The sequence below is a fragment of the Ovis aries genome, chromosome 6 (assembly GCF_016772045.2).
Source record: "Ovis aries strain OAR_USU_Benz2616 breed Rambouillet chromosome 6, ARS-UI_Ramb_v3.0, whole genome shotgun sequence".
In the NCBI taxonomy this organism is placed as follows: domain Eukaryota; kingdom Metazoa; phylum Chordata; class Mammalia; order Artiodactyla; family Bovidae; genus Ovis; species Ovis aries.
The window spans coordinates 110,746,173-110,773,251 of NC_056059.1; the positions used below are offsets into that span (position 1 = coordinate 110,746,173).

Consider the following 27,079-nt stretch of genomic DNA (forward strand, 5'->3'; position numbering starts at 1 on the left):
GCCCTGGGATTTCTTTGGAAGGAATGATGCTAAAGCTGAAGCTCCAGTACTTTGGCCACCTCATGCGAAGAGTTGACTCATTGGAAAAGACTCTGACGCTGGGAGGGATTGAGGGCAAGAAGAGAAGGGGACGACAGGGGATGAGATGGCTAGATAGCATCATGGACTTGATGGACATGAGTTTGTGTGACCTCCAGGAGTTGGTGATGGACAGGGAGGCCTGGTGTGCTGCAATTCATGGCGTCGCAAAGAGTCGGACACAACTGAGTGACTGAACTGAACTGAACTGAACTGGAGTATCTAGGATATAAAATGCAAAAAAAAAAAAAAAAAAAAAAAAAAGGCCCTGATATTTCAGGATGACCTGAGCGAAGGATTCCCCAGGACTTTTCCACTCTTAGATTTGCCAGCCAGACTCACCTGTCTGGGCTGTCAGAATCCTATAGAGCAAAGAAAGCAAAAAGGTTTAAAATGAGGGCCATGGACAGAGGCTTAAACAGCCTGGGAGGAATCCTGCAGAAAGAAAGTGACCGTTGTTCTTTCCTCTGAAGCTCCTCTCTATTGCCCAGTTTGAAAGCAGCTGGGTCTGAACCTCAGCCAAGAGATAAAGGGCTTTTTTCTTTGGCTAAAAAAAGTAACTGTGGTCACAATGGGCCAAAACAGGAGGGAAGTATTAAGACTTGAAAGGTAACAGAGCTACCAAGTGTCAGAATCAGTGCTTTAGGATACACATTACTTCTGCAAGCAGCCACAGAGTACCTGCATCAGGCATGCATACGCGATTATGAGACAACCCCAGGTCTCTCAGGGAACTCCCAAACTAGTAGAAGACTTGCTCATTTTGCTCACTGTTTTTTGAAAAACACCTCTGACTCTTTCAGAATATAATTTAGTTATCAAGAACATAGTCTTGAAATACAAAAGACAGTTTTGCTCATTCATTCATGTAATATTTATTCAGTGCCTACTAAGTTCGCAGCACTGCTCAAGACACTAGGAAACAAAAGTCAACAAAACATAGTTGGGAACTGAGACACGGAGAGACAATGGACAGGAAGCAGAGAAAATAAATAATGTAGTATATTGTTGCTGTTCAGTGGCTAAGTCATATCTGACTCTTTGCAACCCCTTGGACTGCAGCACACCTGGCTTTCCTGTCCATCACCAATTCCCAGAGCTTACCCAAACTCATGTCCATCAAGTCGGTGATGCTATCCTACCATCTCATCCTCTGTCATCCCCTTCTCCCCCTGCCTTCAATCTTTCCCAGCATCAGGGTCTTTACTAATGAGTCAGTTCTTTGCATCAGGTGGCCAGCGCATTGGAGTTTCAGCTTCAGCATCAGTCCTTCCAATGAATATTCAGGACTTATTTCCTTTAGGATGGACTCGTTGAATCTCCTTGCAGTCCAAGGGACTCTTAAGAGTCTTCTCCATCACCACAGCTCAAAACCATTAATTCTTCAGTGCTCAGCTTTCTTTATGGTCAACTCCCACATTCACACATGACTACTGGAAAACCACAGCTTTGACTAGTAGGATCTTTGTCAGTAACGTAATGTCTACGCTTTTTAATACGCTGTCTAGGTTTGTCATAGCCTTTCTTAAAAGGAGCAAGAATTTATATTTTGTGACTGCAGTCACTGTCCAAAGTGATTTTGGAGCCCAAGAAAATGAAATCTATCATTATTTCCACTTTTTGCCCATCTATTTGCTATGAAGTGATGAGAGCAGATGCCATGATTTTTGTTTTTTGAATGCCGAATTTAAAACTAGCTTTTTCACTCTCCTCTTTCACCTTCATCAGGAGGCTCTTTCGTTCCTCTTTACTTTCTGCCATTAAAGTGGTATCATCTGCTTATCTGAGGTTGTTGATATTTTTTCTGGCAATGTTGATTCTGGCTTGTGAGTCACCCAGCCCAGCATTTCACCTGATGCACTCTGCTAAATAATATAGTATATTAGAAGCTGGTAAATGCCATGGGGAAAAGAAAACAGAATTGGGTTAAAAATCTTGGAAATATGGGGCAAGAGAGTTTAGAAGGCAGTATTAGACAAATTTGTCAAAGTTGACCTTATTGAGAAAGTGGCATGTGAGCAGGGATTTCACGTGAAATGAAGCAGGTGAGGGAGTGGGCAATTGTGTGGATATGGGGTGGAGGAGAGGAAGCAACACAGGTGGGGGGACAGACAGAGACAGCACCCTAATGTGGAGCAAAGCCCAATCTGTCCAGGAACAGTAAGGAAGGCCACAAAGTTAGGTATAAAGAGGGGAGGGGAAAGGGGGAAGAGAGTTAAGACTGGGCCAATTATAGAGAGCCATATTAGCCACGGTAGGATTTCTTCTTTTCTTAAGTGACATACGTAGCCACAGCAGAGTTTCAGCAGAGAACTGCCATCATCCATCTCGTGTTTCAACGCACCCCAGTATTCTTGCCTGGGAAGTCCCATGCACAGAGGAGTCTCATGGGCTACAGTTCACAGGGTTGCAAAGAGTCAGACATGACTGAGAGGGAACATGTACAATATATATCGATACAATACATAACCTGCAACATATTATAATACCAGTATATTTATACACAGAACATACAGAATATACAGTTTGCATATATACAGCAATGTATGTCTATACACACATATATAGATTACAACACATATACAAACACATATAGCTGCTGCTGCTGCTGCTGCTGCTAAGTCACTTCAGTCGTGTCCAACTCTGTGTGACCCCATAGATGGCAGCCCACCAGGCTCCCCCATCCCTGGGATTCTCCAGGCAAGAGCACTGGAGTGGGTTGCCATTTCCTTCTCCAATGCATGAAAGTGAAAAGTGAAAGTGAAGTTGCTCAGTTGTGTCTGACCCTCAACGACCTCATGGACTGCAGCCTTCCACACTCCTCCGTCCATGGGATTTTCCAGGCAAGAGTACTGGAGTGGGGTGCCATTGCCTCCTCCGATATATATATGTATATGTATGAAGTTGAACTGGTGAGATTCCGGGAAAACTGCTACCAGGAGCAGGACTGTGAGGTTGGAGAAGGTGCAACCATTTCTGCCAGAAAAAGAAAATAACCTGGCATTTCAGGAAGCAAATTAAAGTCCAAGTGTTTGGGGAGCATCTCAGTGTTTGTCTTTCTGGTGAACTCCAGGGCTCTTGGCCGCGGGCCCAGGCTGGAGAGCTGGTGCAGGAAGGAGGCAGTCCTAGGCACCCAGCCTGCTGAGATCACACTTGTAACACTTCTCTCGTGGGTCTCTCAGCCAAACATTGCTCAAGGACTCCAGAGGCAGGAAAACACTATTCTGTTTGTGTTGGAAATTTGGAGAATCTGTCTGAAACAGAGAGAAATTCCAGACTTTTAGAAGTTTATCTTTTATGTTTGGGAAATAAATAAAAACAGGGCCAGTGTGAGAAAAGTCTTAGAATGTCCTAAGGAGGTGACATGGTTACATAAACATAAAATAAATAAGATATGTGAGGGGCATTTAGGAGGGGGGTATCACAGAACCCAGTGTCTTGGTTAATTTATCCGAATTGGACTTGACCATTTCTTACCCTTTTCACCAGGTGAAAAAGCATGGACTTTCATTTGATGGTTGGCTTTTGTTGTTTGCTGCCATCTGGTTGATTTTTAAAGAATCGATATTTAGACTTTCTATGAAAATGGCATATTGAATATAGAGTTTGTTCCTCTGATCCACAAAAAGAAAAGTGATAGGGAAAAAATAAATTCAATGAATAAATAAATAAATAATAAATTATATTATGAATATATTATATGTTATATATATCGATATACAGGTGGCCAAGAATCTGCCTGCAATGCAGGAGCCACAGCAGATGTGGGTTCAATCTCTGGGTCAGAAAAAACCTCTGGAGGAAGAAATGGCAACCTACTACAGTATTCTTGCCTGGAGAGTCCCCTGGACAGAGGAGACTGGGCTACAGTCAATGAATATATACATACATGGAACAAATAAACTAACATATACATATATGTTAGTCACTCAGTCATGTCAGACTCTGCCACCTCATGGACTGCAACCCCCCAGATTCCTCTACTCATGGAATTATACAGGCAAGAACACTGGAGTGGGTTGTCTTTCTCCAGGGGATGTTTCCAACCGAGGGATCGAACCTGGGTCTTCTGCATTGCAGGCAGATTCTGTACCATCTGAGCCACCTGGGAGTGGTTATATATATATATATATATATATATATATATATGTATTCACATAAGAATGCAAGAGTGAACAATAACATTCTAGGAATCAGCAAACTAAAATGGACTCGAATAGGTGAATTTAACTCAGATGACCATTATATCTACTGCTGTGGGCAAGAATCCCTTAGAAGAAATGGAGTAGCCATCATAGACAACAAAAGAGTCCAAAATGCAGTGCGTGGATGCAGTCTGAAGAATGACAGAATGATCTTTGTTTATTTCCAAGGCAAACCATTCAGTATCACAGTAATCCAAGTCTATGCCCCAATAAGTAAGGTTGAAGAAGTTGAAGTTCAATGGTTCTATGAAGCCCTATAAGACCTTCTAAACTAACACCCAAAAAAGATGTCCTTTTCATTATAGGGGACTGGAATGCAAAAGTAAGAAGTCAAGAAATACATGAATTAATAGGCAAATTTGGCATTGGAGTACAGAACGAAGCAGGGCAAAGGCTAACAGAGTTTTGCCAAGAGAATGCACTGGTCATAGCAAACACTCTCTTCCAACAACACAAGAGAAGACTCTACACATGGACATTACCAGATGGTCAACACTGAAATCAGATTGATTATATTCTTTGCAGCCAAAGATGGAGAAGCTCTATACAGTCAGCAAGAACAAGACCAGGAGCTGACTGTGGCTCAGATCATGAACTCCTTATTACCAAACTCAGACTTAAGTTGAAGAAAGTGGGGAAAACTTCTGGACCATTCAGGTATGACCTAAATCAAATCACTTATGATTATACAGTAGAAATGAGAAATAGATTTAAGGGACTAGATCTGATAGACAGAGTGCCTGATGAACTATGGATGAAGGTTCGTGACATTGTACAAGAGACAGGGATCAATACCATCCCCAAGAAAAAGAAATGGGAAAAAGAAAAATGGCTGTCTGAGGAGGCCTTACAAATAGCTGTGAAAAGACGAGAAGCAAAAAGCAAAGGAGAAAAGGAAAGATAAGCATCTGAATGCAGAATTCCAAAGAATAGCAAGGAGAGATAAGAAAGCTTTCCTCAGTCATCAGTGCAAAGAAAACAAGGAAAACAATAGAATGGGAAAGACTAGAGATCTCTTCAAGAAAATTAGAGATACCAAGGGAGCATTTCATGCAAAGATGGGCTTGATAAAGGACAGAAATGGTATGGACCTAACAGAAGCAGAAGATATTAAGAAGAGGTGGCAAGAATACACAGAAGAACTATACAAAAAAGATCTTCATGATCCAGCTAATCACGATGGTGTGATCACTCATCTAGAGCCAGACATCCTGGAATGTGAAGTCAAGTGGGCCTTAGAAAGCATCACTATGAACAAAGCTAGTGGAGGTGATGGAACTCCAGTTGAGCTGTTTCAAATCCTGAAAGATGATGCTGTGAAAGTGCTACACTCAATATGCCAGCAAATTTGGAAAACTCAGCAGTGGCCACAGGACTGGAAAAGGTCTGTTTTCATTCCAATCCCAAAGAAAGGCAATGCCAAAGAATGCTCACACTATTGCACAATTCCACTCATCTCACAAGCCAGCAAAGTAATTCTCAAAATTCTCCAAGCCTGGCTTCAGCGATACATGAACCGTGAACTTCCAGATGTTCAGGCTGGATTTAGAAAAGGCAGAGGAACTAGAAATCAAATTGCCAACATCCACTGGATCATAGAAAAAGGAAAAGAGTTCCAGAAAAACATCTACTTCTGCTTTATTGACTGTGCCAAAGCCTTTGACTGTGTGGATCACAACAAACTGGAAAATTCTTAAAGAGTTGAGAATACCAGAACATCTGACCTGCCTCCTGAAAAATCTGTATTCAGGTCAAGAAGCAACAGTTAAAACTAGACATGGAATAATATCTGGTTCCAAATAAGGAAAGGAGTATGTCAAGGCTGTATATTGTCACCCTGCTTATTTAGCTTATATGCAGAGTACATCATGAGAAATGCTGTACTGGATGAAGCACAAGCTGGGATCAGATTGCTGGGAGAAATATCAATAACCTGAGATGACACCACCCTTATGGCTGAAAGTAAAGAGGAACTAAAGAGCCTCTTGATGAAAGTGAAAGAAGAGAGTGAAAAAGTTGGCTTAAATCTCAACATTCAGAAACCTAAGATCATGGCATCTGGTCCCATCACTTCATGGCAAATAGATGGGGAAACAATGCAAACAGTGATAGACTTTATTTTTCTGGGCTCCAAAATCACTGCAGGTGGTGATTTTAGCCATAAAATTAAAAGACACTTTCTCCTTGGAAGAAAAGTTATTACCAACCTAGACAGCATATTAAAAAGCAGAGACGTTACTTTGCCAACATAGGTCCATCTAGTCAAGGCTATGGTTTTCCAGTATTCATGTATGGATGTGAAAGTTGGACTATAAAGAAAGGTGAGTGCCAAAGAATCGATGCTTTTGAACCGTGGTGTTGGAGAAGACTCTTGAGAGTCCGTTGGACTGCAAGGAGATCCGACCGATCCATCCTAAAGGAGACCAGTCCTGAGTGTTCATTGGAAGGACTGATGTTAAAGCTGAAACTCCAAACCTTTGGCCACCTGATGAAAAGGGCTGACTCATTTGAAAAGACCCTGATGCTGGGAAAAATTGAGGGCAGGAGGAGAAGGGGACGACAGAGGGTGAGATGGTTGGATGGCATCACCGACTCAACGGACATGAGTTTGAGTAAGCTCCGGGAGTTGGTGATGGACAGGGAGGTCTGGTGTGCTGCAGTCCATGGGATTGTAGAGTCAGACATGACTGAGCAACTGAAGTGACTGACTGATACATAAAAAAAAGGTGTATAATTGTGTGTGTGTATATATATACACACACAAATGTATATGTATATATATATATATATATAGCCAGGAATAAAGGGGGAGATAGTATCTTTCTTGGATGATGGGTGGAATAAAGACACAGATGTGTGGGAAGGCCTGCAGTTTGAGCCTCCTGGGCTCTGATTCTGGAGCGGGGCTGAAGATTCTGCTTCTGCAAAATAAACCAAACCAGCCCCCAAGATGGGGAGCCAGGACAAGGCTGACTACCCAAAGCCAGAAGATGGATACATCAGGTTTTCCCACTTATGAAAAGGGGAGGAAATGGCTGTTGTCCTCCTCCACTTAAAGCTCTGGATTTGAGCCAGTTTGGGTCTGAGCAAGCACAGAAGTCACAGTCATCACCTCTCAAGTAGGAATGGAGTCAAGCAACATGCTGACCAGGAGACTGGATCTACAACACTCCCACTAATAATATATGTGGAACAGGATTCCTAAAATGCTTGGGTGAGATCTAGGGATCTGTACATGGGCCTGGGAGCAAGGAGAAGGCAACTGTCAAATCATTAGGTGAGGTGGGATTAATAGAGATGGAGAGAGAGAGGATAAATATAGTTCTCTCATTTAAATCTAAGCCTAAACCTAGCTCTAATTCCTGGCCAACCCCTAGTGGAACAGAAGACAGGAATTAGAAATGACTGTACCTCTAGAGTTGGAGATATACTGGATCAAAGACTAGGAGGACTGATTAGAGGTGTATGTACATGAAAGAAGCAGCTAGACTCCTAGGGCATTCCTGTAGCCAAAATGACATAATTACTCTTCCGTCTTCACCCATCCCGTGGCCACAGAAGACTTTAAGTTTACCATTGAGAACACTGAACCAGGAGACCCTGGGCTCTGGGGCGCCAGGTAAAGCCGAGGGAAGAAGGCAAAGCTAAAACTGCTGAACTGAGAGTCCAAAATCCTTTTTGTCCTCAACTCCTGTCAGTCAGGCTTATACCCACAGGCAAGAGATTGGAGCATACAGAAACTCCTCAGGAGACAGATAAGCCCAACTAAAAAGACCTACAATTGCTAGACAATTAGAAATTCTGCAAGGAAATAGCTGATTATTTGTTCAATTGCCTGAGAATGAAGTTCACCACTCACTAAGGCTTGACCTCATGTGCTGGACTTCCGATAAGCTTTTAAGTGCCTAACTTTTTGATGTAAATGGACAGAAAAGAATCATCTTTTTTTTTTTAACAATCACTTCTAGTATAATAAGCAGACCAATACAATTATTTCTTAGAAAGAAACAAGGAAATAGATAAAATGTGGGAAGCCAAATAAATCAAAGGAAAAAACATTCCTGAAGAAGTCAAAGGTATTGCATCTGTGAAACAGGAGCCAATACTATTTAAAAGAAAAGTCAAAAAATAAGCAACAACAACAAAAAAAAACCTCTTCAAAATTAAAAATCTAAACTAATCTGTTCTAAGGAAGGAAGGGAGCCTCTGTAAAGACAGGCAGGTAGGTAACTAGGTAATAACAAACACCCAGTTCAAAGTAATATTCTAGAGGGATTTAGCTGTTAATCTCTGATTAATAAGGAAAGGAAACAGGATGGAAGAGCAACATACAGGGTGTACATCTCTATCTATGATGGCTTATTTCTTAAAAAACACTTTAGAAGTAAATATGTCACCATTTGACAAAGCTTTTTTTTCTTTTTTCTTTCTTTTCTTTTCTTTTCTTTTTTTTTTTTTTTTTTTTTTTTTTTTTTTTGATTGTGCCAAGGCTTACAGGATCTTATTTCCCAATCATGGATTGAACCTGTGCCTTTGGCAGTGAAAGCCCAGAGTTCTAACCACTGGACAACCAGGGGATTTTCATTGATAAAGATTTGGGAAACTCTCATATCATTTCTTTTCACACTATCTGTATTTTAAATTTATATTTATATGTCACATAAATTTTTTTAAAGTTAATTTTTCAACAATCCACTTTTCACTACAATTCTTATTTTTAAAAAAATTCTAAGTACACACATATATAAACAATTCAAAAATACTTAGATGACATTAGCTTCACTATAAACTATCTCATACATAGACCTTCAGTTATTTTAACTTTGAGAATAAAACTTCAGATTCATAAAACAGCTAGACTTTTAACTACCCTGAATAAATTTTCATCATTGCTATTAACTAGTATCAATTGAATATCTACTACATGAAGATGACTGTGGCAGGTTTTCTTCTACACAATACGTTACAGAATATTTCCCAGTGTCAATTCATTTGCACTGTATTAACTGAATTCTGAATAATTCCCTAAATTTCTGATTCTTGTACAAAGGCCAATGCATTTCCCTGTTGATTCAAACTGTAGTTACAGAGAGAAAAGTGGAAATAACACTCCTCTCTAAAGCTTGGGAGGCTGTGAACACATTCTTTTAACTTTTCTTCCAAAAAAGATATATTGAGTAATTATAATTGAGTCTGCTGGCTCCACAGATCTCTGCTTAGCTGAGAACTTTTACCAGAAAGCATTTTATGATACCAACCGGCACCACCAATCCACTTGGATTAAATCAGATGCTCCTCTTCAATACTGTGGTCTTGGCATGCTTGTGTCTTAGACCCCTTCCCCATCCAACCACCTCCTCTATAGTCAGAATTCCTGTTTACTTCTTGACCTGCCCCCAAAGACTGGGATCTCTCTAGGGGGGTTCACTGCCATTGCCCTGTATAGATCACTGTTTTGGTCACTGTGGTATTCCCCAACATGTAGCTTAGGGCGTGGCACATAGTAGGTGTTCAATAAATACTTCTTTGAATGAATGAATAACTAAATGCTGACCTTCATTTTCTGCCATTGCCCTGGATAGATCTTGATGCTGCAGTTTGGTCTCACTAGAGCAAAGACAACTGTGGTCCAAAGACTTCCCTTATTACAGCTAACTCATACAACTGTAAAACGCTGCAAAATGCACACCCACCAGAAACTAACTCCTGCATGGTCAATTTACAGTAAGTGCTTTTGGAATTTGTCTCAACTGTGGTATCAGAATTTGAAGTTTCCAATTACTGGGAAAACAATTCCCATTACCAACAGAAGAATCATGAGGAGGAACGTTCAACTAGGTTGGCATATGAACAGCTTAGTGTAAATAATGGATTATCAGAATTCCTACATCACTGAGAGAAATGGCAAAGAAGAACAAAGTCTCTGTCCAAATGTTCAGGCCCTAATTTCCTACTTTTCCAGCAAATTTATCTTAGATGCAACACTTAATATTTGCATATCTCAGTCTCTGTGGAGGCATATGAATCTTCCCAAAGCCTTATAAAATCAGAGCCTTAGGCATCTTAGATTACACTGTTTCTTAACAGTTTCTGACTCATGTTCCTCAGAATCACACTACTGAAAAATCTGGGTCTCATCCACCTTTTATAAGAAGGCAGTGAATAGCATACATTTAAATAAACTATTATTCTATTTATCATCTACATTAAGAACTTAAAAATTACAAGGGTGAGGTTTATATTATTATTGCTATTTGCAGTGGGTTGAATACTGTCCCTCCAAAAAATTCATGTTCACTTAGAATCTCACAATGTGTTCTCTTTGAAAATGCAATTAGTTAAGGACCACAGATGAAACCATTCTGGTTTAGAGTGATTTTTCCAGTAGTCATGCACAAGTGTGAGAGTTGAACCATAAAGAAGGCTGAGCGCCAAAGAATTGTTGTTTCTGAATTCTGGTGCTGTTGAAGACACTTTAGAGTTCCTTGGACTGTAAAAAGATCAAACCAGTCAATTCTAAAGGAAATTAACTCTAAGTATTCATTTCAAGGACTGATGTAGAAGCTGAAGCTCCAATATTTTGGCCACCTGATGAGAAGAGGCGACTCACTAGAAAAGACCCTGATGCTGGGAAAGATTGAAGGTAAAAGGAGAAAGAGGCATCAGAGGATGAAATGATTAGATAGCATCACCAACTCAATGGATATGAGTTTGAGCAAACTCCGGGAAATAGTGAAAGTGAGGGGAGCCTGGTGTGTTGCAATCCATGGGATCACAAAGACTCAGACACAACTTAGCAACTGAACAACAACAACAACTAAATCCATTACCTTGTATCCTTATGAAAACTGGGGCGGGCGGGAGGGTGGGGGGGGGGAGGTGGAGGGGCGGGGTGGGGGGTGGGGAGGGCGGATGGAGAGACACATAGGGAAAAGAAAAAAGAGCAGCGAGGTCGGACTTCAGCTTCCACATCCCGGGAGCCTCCAGAAGCTGGAAGAAGCAAAGAATTGCCCTCGCTTATGACCTCTGGCAGGAGTGTAGTCCTGCTGAAATCTTGATTTTTTAATCTACAGAACTGTGAGAGTCTAACTTTCTGTTGTTTAAGCCATCCAGTTTTTGATACAGCATTAGAAAACTAAAAAACTGGTTTTGAAAGCACCAAAGCAGTAATTGCATCATTGGTTGAAAACGGTAAAATATAATGTTACATTAATAAAAAGACAAATTTTTTTACTTCAAGAATACTTCAATATTCTTGCCTTGAGAACCCCATAAACAGTATGAAAAGGCAAAAAGATAGGACACTGAAAAATGAACTCCCCAGGTCGGTAGGTGCCCAATATGCTACTGGAGATCAGTGGGAAAATAACTCCAGAAAGAATGAAGGGATGGAGCCAAAGCAAAAACAGCACTCAGTTGTGGATATGACTGTGATAGAAGCAAGGTCCGATGCTGTAAAGAGCAATATTGTATAGGAACCTGGAATGTTAGGTCCTTGAATCAAGGCAAATCGGAAGTAGTCAAGAGTGAACGTCAACATTATAGGAATCAGCAAACTAAGATGGACTGGAATGGGTGAATTTAACTCAGATGACCATTATATCTACTACTGTGGGCAAGAATCCCTTAGAAGAAATGGAATAGCCATCACAGTCAACAAAAGAGTCCAAAATGCAGTACTTGAATGCAATCTCAAAAACAACAGAATGGTCTCTGTTCATTTCCAAGGCAAATCACTCAATATCACAGTAACCAAAGTCTATGCCCCAACCAGTAATGCTGAAGAAGCTGAAGTTGAACAGTTCTATGAAGACCTACAAGACCTTTGAGAGCTAATACCAAAAAAGATGTCCTTTTCATTATAGGGGACAGGAATGCAAAAGTAAGAAGTCAAGAAATACCTGAATTAATAGGCAAATTTGGCCTTGGAGTACAGAATGAAGCAGGGCAAAGGCTAACAGAATTTTGCCAAGAGAATGCACTAGTCATAGCAAACACTCTCTTCCAACAACACAAGAGAAGACTCTACACATGGACATTACCAGATGGTCAACACCGAAATCAGATTGATTATATTCTTTGCAGCCAAAGATGGAGAAGCTCTATACAGTCAAAAAAAACAAGACCAGGAGCTGACTGTGGCTCAGATCATGAACTCCTTATTGCCAAACTCAGACTTAAGTTGAAGAAAGTGGGGAAAACTTCTGGACCATTCAGGTATGACCTAAATCAAATCGCTTATGATTATACAGTAGAAGTGAGAAATAGATTTAAGGGACTAGATCTGATAGACAGAGTGCCTGATGAACTATGGATGGAGGTTCGTGACATTGTATAAGAGACAGGGATCAATACCATCCCTGAGAAAAAGAAATGGGGAAAAGAAAAATGGCTGTGTGAGGAGGCCTTACAAATAGTTGTGAAAAGAAGAGAAGCAAAAAGCAAAGGAGAAAAGGAAAGATATAAGCATCTGAATGCAGAATTCCAAAAGAATAGCAAGGAGAGATAAGAAAGCCTTCCTCAGAGATCAATGCAAAGAAATAGAGGAAATCAACAAAATGGGAAAGACTAGAGATCTGTTCAAGAAAATTAGAGATACCAAGGGAATATTTCATGCAAAGATGGGCTTGATAAAGGACAGAAATGGTATGGACCTAACAGAAGCAGAAGATATTAAGAAGAGGTGGCAAGAATACACAGAAGAAGTGTACAAACAAGATCTTCATGACCCAGATAATCACGATGGTGTGATCACTCACCTAGAGCCAGACATCCTGGGATGTGAAGTCAAGTGGGCCTTAGGAAGTATCACTACAAACAAAGCTAGTGCAGGTGATGGAATTCCAGTAGAGCTATTTTAAATCCTGAAAGATGATGCTGTGAAAGTGCTGCACTCAATATGCCAGCAAATTTGGAAAACTCAGCAGTGGCCACAGGACTGGAAAAGGTCAGTTTTCATTCCAATCCCTAAGAAAGCCAATGCCAAAGAATGTTCAAACTACCGGGCAATTGTACTCATCTCACATGCTAGTAAAGTAATGCTCAAAATTATCCAATCCAGGCTTTAGCAATACGTGAACCATGAACTTCCAGGTGTTCAAGCTGGTTTTAGAAAAGCCAGAGGAACCAGAGATCAAATTGCCAACATCTGCTGGATCAGGGAAAAAGCAAGAGAGTTCCAGAAAAACATCTATTTCTGCTTTATTGACTATGCCAAAACTTTTGACTGTGTGGATCACAATAAACTGTGGAAAATTCTGAAAAAGATGGGAATACCAGACCACCTGACCTGCCTCTTGAGAAATCTGTGTGCAGGTCAGGAAGCAACAGTTAGAACTGGACATGGAACAGCACACTGGTTCCAAATCAGGAAAGGAATACATCAAGACTGTATATTGTCGCCCTGCTTATTTAACTTCTATGCAGAGTACATCATGAGAAACACTGGGCTGGAATCAAGATCGCCGGGAGAAATATCAATAACCTCAGATATGCAGATGATACCACCCTTATGGCAGAAAGTGAAAAAGAACTAAAGAGCCTCTTGATAAAAGTGAAAGAGGAGAGGGAAAAAGTTGACTTAAAGTTCAACATTCAGAAAACTAAAATCATGGCATCCGGTCCCATCACTTCATGGGAAATAGATGGGAAACAGTGGAAACAGTGGTTGACTTTATTTTTCTGGGCTCCAAAATCACTGCAGATGGTGATTGCAGCCATGAAATTAAAAGACGCTTACTCCTTGGAAGGAAAGTTATGACCAACCTAGATAGCATATTAAAAAGCAGAGACCTTATTTTGTCAACAAAGATCCATCTAGTCAAGGCTATGGTTTGTCCAGTGGTCATGTATGGATGTGAGAGTTGGACTATAAAGAGGGCTGAATGCAGAAGAATTGATGCTTTTGAACTGTGGTGTTGGAGAAGACTCTTGAGAGTCCCTTGGACTGCAAGGAGATCCAACCAGTCCATCCTAAGGGAAATCGGTCCTGGATGTTCATTGAAAGGAGTGATGTTAAAGCTGAAACTCCACTGTTTTGGCCACCTGATGCGAAGAGCTGACTCATTGGAAAAGACTCTGATGTTGGGACAGATTGAGGGCAGGAGGAGAAGGGGACAAAAGAGGATGAAGTTTTTAGATAGCATCACTGACTCAATGGATATGAGTTTGGGTGGACTCTGGGAGTTCGTGATGGACAGGGAGGCCTGGCGTGCTAGGGTTCATTAGGTCGCAAAGAGTCGGACACAACTGAGTGACTGAACTGAACTGAAAAAGATAATAAATAATTTTTTCACTGAGATGAGTATGAGGAAGCAGAAATTCTTAGAAAGCATTCAGAAAACTGGGTTTCCTTTTGCCACAGCCATGGTCTGTGGTAAATATAGAACACAAATGTACTGATTGGGTGGATAATCAGTATTGCTCTCAAATGACCAAAATAAGTGGTCAACTAAATACCAGGTTGAATGCATCCTTTCAGATAGTAGGTTTAAAATAAATCTGATAGTGAAATGAGGAACTGCAGAACTCTATAACTGTGTTAGTTGCTCAGTTCTGTCTGACTCTCTGAGACCCCATGGACTGTCACTGGTCAGGCTCCTCTGACCATGGGGTTCTCCAGGCAAGAGTACTAGAGTGGGTTGCCACTCCATTTTCCAGGGGATCTTCCTGACCCAGGGACTGAACCCAGGTCTCCCACATTGCAGGCAGATTCTTTACCATCTGAGCCATCAGGAAAGCCCCATTAAACCTTGGGATTCTCCAGGCAAGAATACTGGCATGGATAGCCATTTCCTTGTCTGGGGGATCTTCCTACCCAGTGATCGAATCCTGGTCTCCTATATTGCAAGCAGATTCTTTACCACTGTGCAACCAAGGGAAGCCTAACTATGGGACTTTTTTATATAAAAATTTAAGGCATTATTATATAAAATACTGGGTATCATTAGTACTTCTCCAGAGCTCACACGTTTCAGACACTTCTCCAGGGCTGGCTCATCACCACCCTGTCCATTGGACATGTTGCTGCTCTCCGTGAAATGGAAGGCACATACCAGAATGGAAGCTCCAAAAGCATGGGGAATCTGACCTGTTTGATGAACCGTGCCTGGCACATACTAGACACTCAGTAAACACTTGGTGAATTACAGGAAACTGAGACTTGCTCGAGGAAACGCACCTAGTGCACAATGAAACCTGGACTCTAAGATTTGAGCCCAGGTAATATTATTTCTGGAATCATACTCTCAACCAGCATCCCATCCTGCTGCTGCCAGTGCAAGCGAACCATTTCTGGAATCTGCAAAAGAGAGAATAGGAAATAATCACCTGGTAACCTACCACTCCACTGGTCAGCATTGACGTTTTGTTCATATTTCCTCCTAAGGCTTTTTCCTTGTGTTGTGTGTGTGTGTGTGTGTGTGTGTGCGCGTGTGTGTGTGTGTGTGTGTGCATGTGTGTTAGTCACTCAGTCGTGTCCGACTCTTTGTGACCTCATGGATTATAGCCTGCCAGGCTCCTCTGTCCATGGAAATTTTCCAGGCAAGAATACTGGAGTGGGTAGTCATTCCCTTCTCCAGGGTATCTTCCCAATCCAGGGATGGAACCTCATCTCTCCTGCATTGCAGGTGGATTCTTCATCTTTGTGTTATATATGGTTTCCCCAAAGGTATTTTAAAACTCTAAATACAGATTCTGCTTTTAAATTTAGCATTCTAGCAGATCATATATCTATGCCATTATAAATTCTTCATAGATAAAGCATCATATGTTGCATTGAGAGATTGTTACCTGCTTTACTTCAAGTATTCCCAATTGTTTGGTGTAAGTCATTTTCATTGCATATTTTTTCACTGCAAATAGTTCTCCAGCAAATATCTTGGCTCATAATCTTTTAATAATATTTATTACAATATTTAACATACTTATATTAAATATAAACTTTGAATACATATTTACAATAATAAAATATCCTTAGGGTAAATTCTTAAACAGAAAAAAAAAAAAAGACTCCTGGGTCAAGTGGTACAAAATTTTAAAGGCTCTTATTAGTAATACTGACAAAATGATTTCCAAAATGGACATACCTATTTATCCTTTCACCAGCCATGTATGGAAGTGGGAGTAGGCTATGGTGGATCTTCTGTACTAAACATACTAAAATACTAATTTCATAAGCAGTAAATGCTATCTCATTATTTTAATTTGCATTTCCTATAGGCCGGAATATATAAGTTTATGAAAGTGAGTGGGTGAAGTTTTTATGTGTATGCAAAATAGAGAAAGGAAAATAACATATCTATACTCCCACCAATTCACTCCCAGAGAAATAGTCAAGAGAAATCAACGTGTCTACCACAGTTGTTTTGTTCATAATACCCTTGACTGCTGCCGCTGCTGCTAAGTCGCTTCAGCCGTGTCCGACTCTGTGCGACCCCATAGATGGCAGCCCACTAGGCTCCTCTGTCTCTGGGATTCTCCAGGCAAGAATACTGGAGTGGGTTGCCATTTCCTTCTCCAACACATGAAAGTGAAAAGCAAAAGTGAAGTCACTCAGTCGTGCCCGGCTCTCAGCGACCCCATGGACTGCAGCCCACCAGGCTCCTCCGTCTGTGGGATTTTCCAGGCAAGAGTGCTGTAGTGGGGTGCCACTGCCTTCGCTGGAGACAACTCCAATGTCTATCATGAGTAGAATGGAGAAAGCAGTTGGAGTATATTCACAAAATGAGACACTGCAGAGAAATTCTAAAAAGAGTGAATTGCTCCATGCAGCAACATGGCTGCCAGATGTTGCTGTTCAGCCACTAAGTGGTGTCTGCCTCTTTGCGACCCCATGGACTGCAACCCGCCAGGCTCCGCTGTCCTGCATTATCTCCTGGAGTTTGCTCAGATTCAGGTCCATTGAGTCGGTGGTGCCATCTAACCATCTCATCCTCTCCGCAGATATGAATGTTACATAAAAGAAGTCAGGCGCAAAGGAAATACTGCGCAATTTCATTTATCCTGTGTTCAAGGACAGGCAAAACTGACCAATGATGATGCAACTCAGAATAGTAATGGGGAAAGAGAGAGTGGGTATCAGTGGAGAAAGGCAGGCTTCTGGGTGCTGGGAAGCTTCTAAATTTTGATCTACATGCTGGGCAGATGAGCATACACAGGTGTAGAAATTCACTGAGCTTAAAATTAGCTCAGTTTATCATATAAAGGTTATACCATTATATAGGTAAAACTGTAAAAATAAAAATAAATAACAAAGCATGGATTTTGAATGACCACGTAAGAATACAGACCCTCCCGTAAAAGTCCTTTAAGTTAAACGGTTCATTGCTCCATTTTATGGGAGTGAGAATTGGCTTTGGGATGATATCATGCTTTGCTGTTCAGGGAGTTCAATAATGAGCTCACTGAACTATTTACACATATGTTTGAAGGTTATAGAAAACTGGAATGGTGCCCAAAAGACTTCAAGAGTAAAGGAAGTCATTTTAGCAATTACCATCTGGTAAATCTACCACTTCAGTTATTATTTAAATAACACTTTAAGGAACAAAAAAATGATAAGCATAAAAAGGAAAAAAAGCATTGTGAAAATCTGCAATAACTGGGGAAAGGCACAATACTCTGAGTCAGAAGAACTGCATTTTCATCCTAGTTCTACAATAAATGATTTCAAACACCAGTTTCCCTGGTTTTCTTCTCCCTCCTTCTTTTCAGTCTCCCTTAGTGCCTCCCAATCTTCCCCTCTTCCTTTAAATGTTGGTGTGCTCCAGGGCGTGTCTCCCTAGATAATTGCATATAATTTCAGGACCTTAAGTACCATCTGTAAGCCAATGCCTCCCAGATTTGTATCTCTGGACTTGACCTCTCACCTCGACTTCAGACTTTTGAGACTGTTAGCTTGACAACTCCATTAGGGGTCTAATAGACATCACAAACATAAGATCTTGATTTTCATACCTTCTCCATTCCCAGCTTCTCCACTTCAGGACAAGATAACCACACTCTGCTCAAAAATCCCAAACCCAGAAATAGAGAAGGACAATAAAATGAGGGAGAAATCCATTCCCATTTTCTCTTCTACTCGTAGTACTTATCATCACTTTCCATTTCATATATTAATATTTTTATCATCTGCCTCTCCAAAACAGATTGAAAGCAGGGAGTGTGATAATTGCTATATTAACAAAGTGCTTAGTGTGCTGTGGGCTTCCTTGTAAAGGAAGGGCTTCCTTCCTTTCTTTATAGCTAGTAAAGAATCTGCCTGCAATGCAGGAGACCCGGATTCGATCCCTGGGTTGGGAAGATCCCCTGGAGAAGGGAACGGCTACCCACTCCAGTATTCCGGCCTGGAGAATTCCATGGATTATTCCATTGGGTCTCAAAGAGTCAAACACAACTGAGCGACTTTCATTTAGTATGTTGTAGGAACCTGGTATACACTGCTTCAGTGAATGATTGATATATTGAACATCATGTATTTCTGATGAAAAAATTACTAATAATAACTTTAAAGGACCACCTTCAGTAGTACTGTCATCACTGGGTTGCTGTGAGGTTTACAAATGAGATATGCTATGCGTGTGTTAAGTTGCTTCAGTCACATTCAACTCTGCAACCCTGTGGACTGTAGCCCACCAGGCTCCTCTGTCCATGGGATTCTCCAGGCAAGAGTACTGGAGTGGGTTGCCATGCCCTCCTCCAGGGAATCTTCCAGACCCAGGGATTGAACCCACGTCTCCCGCAGCTTCTGTGCTGCAGGCAGATTCCTGAAGTACACTATAGAAAATGTTGCTTTTTTGCAATAAATGGCAGATTGCTCTGCTGGTCTCTAAAGGACAATGGTCTCACAACTCCGACCCTGACTTTTGTAGGCAGAAGTCAGAAAGTTTGTATTTAAATCCTGACTGTGTCCCTGATTACCTGGGGGCCCTTAGGTTCTGTGTGTAATCTCTCTGGATCTAAGAACTCTCATCTATAAACTGAAGGTAATGAAACCTGCCTCACAAAGACAGTGCAAATTTCTTTAAATGATACAATGTTTAGGAGTATGCCAAGCAACTACAGGCTCTTCCAAAAAAAAAGACAAATGACCAAAAAATCAAGCATCTGCATTTATGTAAAGTATGCTATGTATCATTATGCTTTCTTGAGAGGCCAAGTATTATTTTTAAATAATATTTACTTCCCTGTTTCTCGTTATAAATTTAAACTTACTGTGGAAATTGTAAACTATCCATAAAAAATTTTTTTTTAATGAAAGTTACCTAGAATTCTTCCTCCCAGAGATAACCACGGCTAACATTTTGGTTATATATTTTTCAAGTCTTTTTAATGTACGTATCTGCATGCATGCATGCTCACTCAGTTGAGTCCAGCTCTTTGCATATCTATGTTTTATGGTGTTTTACTCTGTTATGCTAACCATGTCATACAAATTCTTAAAGCCCATGACTTATAAAAGCTGTATTTATTTTTTCTGAATTCTGATTGATGGTCTATTGGGTTGATTTACACATATACAACTATAATATTGTTAATAATTTTTTTGTGATTATTTCCATGGGTGAAATTTCCAAATGAAATGCTTGGATAAAAAGGGGTTAAACTTTTGAAGCTTTTGATGCATATTGCCAAATTTCTTCCAAAAAATAAAAAACACTGTGCCAATTTAAACTAAAGCCAGCATCATATTATTGCCTATATCACCACATCTACATGAAATATTGAATTGCAAGGTGGGGAAAAAAAACATGAATACCATCTTGATAAATAAATAATTTCTATTAATTTTATAATATTCAGTTTTATACTTTAATATCAATTTTTAGTAATGACATCATTATATTTATAAAAATTTGTTTTATGATATTTTTGTTCTCAAAAGACAATTTTTTAAATCCACCATCCAGTAATAGTGATTGTCAAACTCTTGCTGAGTATAATTCCAGACACCTCTCTATGGATAGAAAAATGTAAGGACAAGTTGGTAGTTAGGTGAGGAGGGGAGGAAGAAGGGGGAAAGAAGTTTTACTAGAAATACAGGCAATTCTCCTTATTTGTGGATTCTGTGTTTATGAATTTCCTACCTGCTGTGCTGTGGTTATCATTTTATAATATATATAATACAAACCCAATAAATTAAATTAAACACACCTTTGCAATGCACACACACATGAGTACCAAACCACATCACACATGACTACAAGTTCGCCCAGGACTGGAACAGGCCTGGGCAGCAACAGCTATCCTTGTCAGGGAAAGCCAACCACTCAGGGACCACTGCTCCAAGTCTAGGAGCCCACACTGCATGGTGCGCATTGACAGTCTGAAGCTGACCTAGAAAGAAACAGCTGCCTTGCTGTATTTCACTGATTCTAAGACACACACTATTTTCACATTTTAACATCTCTGAAAATGAAGTGTGCCTTATAACTGATGTCATGTCAAGGCTTAATTGGTAGAGGTTTTTGTTTGTTTCTTAGAGATATACAAAAAATGATGGTGCAGTTACAGATGATGCCTACAAATGATGGCATCTTTGAATGAACAGACAGCAGTGCCCTAGACCTGGAAAAGCAACCCATCAATGATGCAGGGGGAACTGTGGGTGATTGGCAGGGAGAGAAGAAGGTTTGGGTAATTGGTGCAGAAAATGGCAAAGGTGAGTGAGTAGGAGGATTCACAGTCACAGACAGGGAATATTTTAGTTGAAAGACTGTTCAAAGGTCACTTGTCCATGATCATCATCTTCACATATTTGAAGGGCTGCCATGTGGAAAGAGGGCACACACCAGTGCTGCGCAACCCCTGAGGGCAAATCAGGACCAACCAGTGCAGTAAATGATGTGGCCTTGGCCTCAAAAAAAGCCAGAATTTAAAAGTTTTTGTTTTCTGAACAAATTGGATGAACCTCCATGTGAAGAAGTAAGGTTAGCTGGAAGGAGTCAGGAAGAGGCATGATGCTTTAGAAAGCATCTCCGCCTTCAATTTGAGATCTGACAGAGCAATTTCCCTTCCAGTTTAAAGAAATGAAAACTTGAAAAATATATACCCATTTTAGCCCCTACTCAGAAATTATTTTATACAAATAAATGGAGATATGTGTAGAAGGAGGTTAACTGCAGAGTAAGAAAGATTCAATCAATATATCCATTCACTGGAATATGGTTCAATAACTATAGCATGATGAAATATACAACTGTTAAAGACAAGCATTATGAAAACCAGGTACCAGCAAATAAAACTGTGTGTGGTGAAGTCTTGACATGAAACCCTATCTTCACTGATTGCAAAAAATCTCATGTCTGCATATGGACAAGGGCTAGAAGCAGGAAAACAGGTTATTCTTCGAGGGGCAGAATTGTAGGTTAGTTGGTTTTTTTTTCCTCAGTTTTTGAATTCTGTTATTGTTGTACTTAAGCAATTTATGTTGTTTAGGAAGTTAGTACCCACCACTACTTTGAAGGATACAAGGGGGTGGGCCTCTCCAAGATGAAAAAAAAAAATGCACTGTAAGCTCCCAGAGCTCCTTCCCAAAGCATTAATATCTATAAAAGATGATCTTAAGTTCATTGGACCTAATTACTCAACAAACAGACCCACTAGGTATTTCTTTCAGACTAAAGATTCCATTAAAAAATTACCAAGACAATGAGAGCAAAGGGAACCAAGAGATTTTTGGAAACCTCTCATAGTCTCTACATTCAAAGAGTATAAAAGGCAAAATTGGATGATTAAAAATCATTAAAAATCAATGAATCTAGTGTAATAAATCATATTACATATTACATATCTACACGAGCCCAAGTTAGATGTGGAAGGGAAAAGAAATAATTTAGATATATGGAAAGCATAAGGTAAGCTACATGGAAAGAATAAGTTCTGAGGGTGTTTGTTTCATTTCACCTAAATAGCAATTGCTCTAATGTTTAAAAATCAAATAAACTGGTTTATATTGAGTGATCACAATCTCCTGCCCCACTCACCACCAACTCCTCAGTCCTACTCCCTAGAACCTATTTCTTTCAAGCATTAATATCTTACCTACTTTTCCTGGCAACTATCTCTTTATCACTAAACAAGATACTCAAACTGCTATATCTTGCTTTATACCTTTAAGACCTTCTATATTGACTTCCAATATTAACCAGTCAATCCTAAAGGAAATCAATCCTGAATATTCATTGGAAGGACTGATGCTGAAGCTGAGGCTTCAATATTTGGCTACCTGATGCGAAGAACTGATTCACTAGAAAAGACCCTGATGATGGACAAGTTTGAAGACAGGAGGAGAAAGGGACGACAGAGGACAAGATGGTTGGATGGCATCACCGACTCGATGGACATGAGTTTGAGCAAGCTCCAGGAGTTGGTGATGGACAGGAAGCCTGGTGTGCTGCAGTCCATGGGGTTGCCAAGAGTCAGACACAACTGAGCGATGGAACTGAACTGAAGAAAAGATGTATAGTGGATAAAATGTTTGCATTTTTCATGTCAGAAAATGTATAAATAATACCTTATACTCTCAATTGATAATTTACTGTATGTATAACGCTAGGTTGACTATAATTATCTCTTTCAATTTTGAAAATATTGCTCTCCTGTTTTCTAGTGTTGCTGTGATTAGGTTTGAAGCCATTCTGAATTCTGAATTCTGAATCTTGTCTCTGTCTCTCTTCGTCTCTCTCTCATATTGATTCCAAGTGTTCTACGATTTCACACTAATGTGCCTTGAGGTAAGTAAGGCCTTCTTGCTCAATGTGGGCTGAGCAGTCAAGAACCAGTCAATACAGAAGTTCACATAATTCAGTTAGGGAAGACATACTCACCTTAGACCTCTGATCGGTTAATCCTTGCCATTTTCTCTGTCTTCTCTTTCTCAATCTCCTAATGTACTGATGGGTTGAGCTTTTAATTTTCCTGTTTTTCTTCCTTCTTGTCCATCATTTTTCCTTTTGGTGGGCGACAAAGTCACCTTTCAACTTTTAATAAACTTTTTATTTTTTTAGAGGTACGTGAAATAAAAATGTCTTTTCCCCAAAAGAGCTCTTTATTGTTCTGTTTCCTTTTCCCAAGCATCCTACTGATATTTTAAATGCATAACAAATTTTCTTACCTTTCTGAAGATATTAGTTGTAGATGTTTTAAGTTTTCCCCTGATGCCAGTATGGTTTGTTTTATTGAGTTCCTTTTCATTGTTGTTTTCTGTTGGTTGGTTTGTTTCATCGGTTGGTTCTCTGGGGGATTTGGTACATTTTTGTCACTTTCATGTGGAGGGCCTTCCTTAAATACCTAGTTATCCTGGATTGCCCATTTGCTTTTTTTTCTTTTAAGAGCAAAGCACCAAGTGTTTATCTGAGGCACTGTGAGCATGGGCAGAGACTTAATTGCTGGGTTTTACTTGGGATAATGAAAGGGCACGCCATCCTTGTGGATGGAAAGCTCCATTTGTCTGTCTCTGTGAAGCTCTCCTTTGGAGCTACTTCGTTTCACTACAAAATGATCTTTCAATCTGCTGCTCGAGAGCTTCAGAAAATAGGTATACATGCTGAGATGCTGGCCTTCTGGGGAAACAGGGAAGGCCTTGCAGTTTGTTATACGAAGCGCTCTTAATCTCCTGTTCTAGCCCCATCCCATACAGCCTTGCTCTCCTCAGACCTTGGTGTCCCTGAGAACAGAGTCCCACGAGTTTAATTTTCCAAAGGTGAGGAAGGGACCACCTCGAGGAAGGGTAAAGGAGGGAGCCAGGTCTGCCAACCTCCCAGTTTTAGCCTACATGCCCCCCCAACCTTCCACCGCTCCTGGTGTTCTTCTCGCAGAGCCTCTCAGAGGCTCCAGGGGCAAATCATCTGCAGGCACTTAAGTGGGAACTTTCTCTGCTCTGCTAAAGGGTCTGCCGCGCCTGCATCTGTTTCCTATCTTCAGAACAGTGGTTGAACCGTTTCATTCATTACTGTCTCTTCCTACTCATTTTGTCCTTTGCAAACCAGTGTATTTTCTCTTCTGCCACTATTTCAAGGGTATGGGGGTGGGGAGGGAGAAGAGAAAGCCAAGTATGGACCTTTGCTATGACTAACTGGAAGCCTCATGTCAATTTCCAAGATGCAGTGGAACCAGACAAGTGGAGAACCTAAATGAGAGAGTCCAGGGAGAGTCCTATGTGCTGGGTCTCGAGCAGAAGTAAAAAAAAACTCCGTGGATGAAACCTCTGCCTGCTCCAGAAAAGATACTGAAGGAGCATAGCACTCAGTTTTCAAGCACGATCTGAAAGGATATAGGCTTCATCCCAAGTCTCTTACTTAGTAGCTGGGTATCTATCAGGGAAATTTAACCTCTCCAGTTTCCCCATCTGTCCAATAAGGAGTATAATCAAACCTACCTCATGCCTTTATTGAGCACATTAAATATGATGCTTTGCGAAGACTCAACACCATAAATAGCAAAAGAGTAAAGACCAGACTATCATCATCATCATCACCATTAATAGCATCGTCATATGCCTACACAAATACACTGTAATAGGGAACATTTGACTGAAGAGACAAAAGTAATTTAGATGAGCAGGAAAGAAAAAAAAAAAACTATGAAGAGTCAGTGATGGTACCCTGTTATGTTCTCCTATAGGACCGGGTACTTACCTCAATACATCTTATTCCCTGGCTGAATTTGCGTCTATGTTCCCAGCATCCAGTACAGGATCTCACATATAATCATTTTTGATAGGAACTTAAAACTGCTTAAACTATCTCCGTAACCATTTTTAAGAGCAAGCACGAAGATATAGGAAGGACAGAAAATAGCTGGTTTGGCACAACTTTGATTTCATGCTCATGGTCTGACAAGCCCCTAGATCTTTCATATCCATATTTCTTTAAAGTTTTCTTGTGCATGAATCAGGTACATTGATCAGCACTAAAATAAACAACTCACTTTGACTCCAACTCTTTCTACAGATGTTCAAGGCTTCCCGCATGGCACTAGTGATAAAGAATCCGCCTGCCAATGTAGGAGATACAAGAGAGGTGAGTTTGATCACTTGGTCAGGAAGACCCCCTCAACATAAAAATAGCAACCCATTCTAGTATTCTTGCCTGGGAAATTCCATAGAGAGAGGAGCCTGGAGGGCTTCAGTCCATGGGGTTGCAAAGAGTTGGATACCACTTAGCACACACACACAAGGCTGGCTGAGCCCACCTGGCAATGACAGTATTGATTTCCTTCTTTGGAAAAAGATTGATAACAAAAATGTCAGGAAAGCCCTACAGTGCTGACTGTATTTCTTTTTACCTCATGCATTTACCATGCTTTTCTCATTAGCCAGACACTTTGTCACAGATTATTAAAATGAAACAACGCTTGTTAAAACAAATGGAAGAAAGATGCTGTCTGTAATGGCTTGAATTTTACTCTTTGTAGACATGCCAAATTGCAGGGTTATACAATGTTTCCTGTCACCAAAGGGAATGAGTGACTTTGTCTGCATGGTCCCCAAAGTCAAGAAGCATCCTACAATGAAATCTCATATTTTGAAGGCATATTTATAGCTCTCAGCATGCTTTCATGTGCTTATATCATTTGGTTCTATCAAGCTATCAGTAAGAATAGTTCCATTTTTGTAATGAAAAAATAAGGACTCAGCAAGGCTTAGGTGATACAAGTCAAGGGATTGAGAGTACATAACATGGCAGAAAAGTAGCTGGAAGATCAGAAGTTGGTAAGAAGGCGGTCTGGGTCCCCTTCTTGGCCCTGAGTCTAATAAACTGTGCAGCCTTGGGCAATTTGCCTAATCATTCTGGGTCCCAGCTTCCTAATTTGAAAAATGAAAAGGCTAAATGAAGCATGCTCCCAGTACTAATACTCTGAATTGCAGAATCCATAGTACAGTGCAAGTTAGATCACTCTCTAGGATTAAAACTCTTCTGTTACTGATGAACCCAGTGGATCTTTGTTTCTCAGTTTCTAGTTCCTCACTTTGATCAACAACAAACTACTAACATATACAAATAGATCGAGTACCTGCTATCTGTCAGGGATGATTCATGGTTGTTCAGCTGCTCAGTCGTGTCCAACTCTTTGTGACCCCATGGACTGCAGCATGCCAGGCCTCCCTGTCCTTCACCATCTCCCAGAGCTTGCTCAAACTCATGTCCATTAAGTCGGTGATGCCGTCCAACCATCTCGTCCTCTGTCATCCCCTTTTCCCCCACTTTCTATCTTTCTCAGCATCAGATTTTTGTTTTGTTTTTTTCCCAATGAGTCAGCTCTTTTCCAGTGAGTCAGGGATGATACAGGGCAGTAATGATGTCAAGGTGAAGAGGCCTGGTCCCTGTCCTCAAGGAACCTACTGCCTAGAAGAGACACAAGAGCAGATATAAAGCTATGCTGTGGCTACAGCAATGGAGAGATTGTGTACGGAGGTGTCAAGGAAGCATTAAAAAAACAAAATAGCCAACTCAGGTCTATCATCCTTAAGGAGTGATGTTTGGGTTGACTCTTGGTGATGGACTGAAACAGACATTGTGGTGAGTAGTAGCAGGCGCACAGTTGGGAAGGCAGGATGCATCCAGAGAACAGCCAGTCCTCTGCAGTTGGGATGGAGCTGGTAGAAGAAGATGTGCGCAGAGCAAGGCTGAGGTTAGAAAAGTGGACCAGATCCAATCATGCTGACTCCGGTTGATGATGCGGTTCACTGGTTTCATTGATTTACATTCTCCCTTGCTCCCAAAAGGATTTGAGGTGGTTTAAAGGATGGTAACAACAAAAGAGAAAAAATTCAGATTGGCTTAAATAATAAAGGG

The 27,079-nt window shown here is 40.5% G+C and overlaps 1 long non-coding RNA gene across 1 annotated transcript in view; it reads right to left on the minus strand.

The window, feature by feature from the left end:
• Nucleotides 1–928: 928 nt before the first annotated feature.
• The window catches only part of LOC132660022 (uncharacterized), a 40,351-nt gene continuing 14,200 nt past the window's right edge, over nt 929–27,079 (minus strand). The window contains exons 2-3 of the long non-coding RNA XR_009601174.1: nt 15,463–15,582; nt 929–3,332 (exon numbers count right to left, since the gene is read on the minus strand). This is a non-coding gene — a long non-coding RNA (uncharacterized LOC132660022). The remainder of the gene's footprint in view (nt 3,333–15,462; nt 15,583–27,079) is intronic.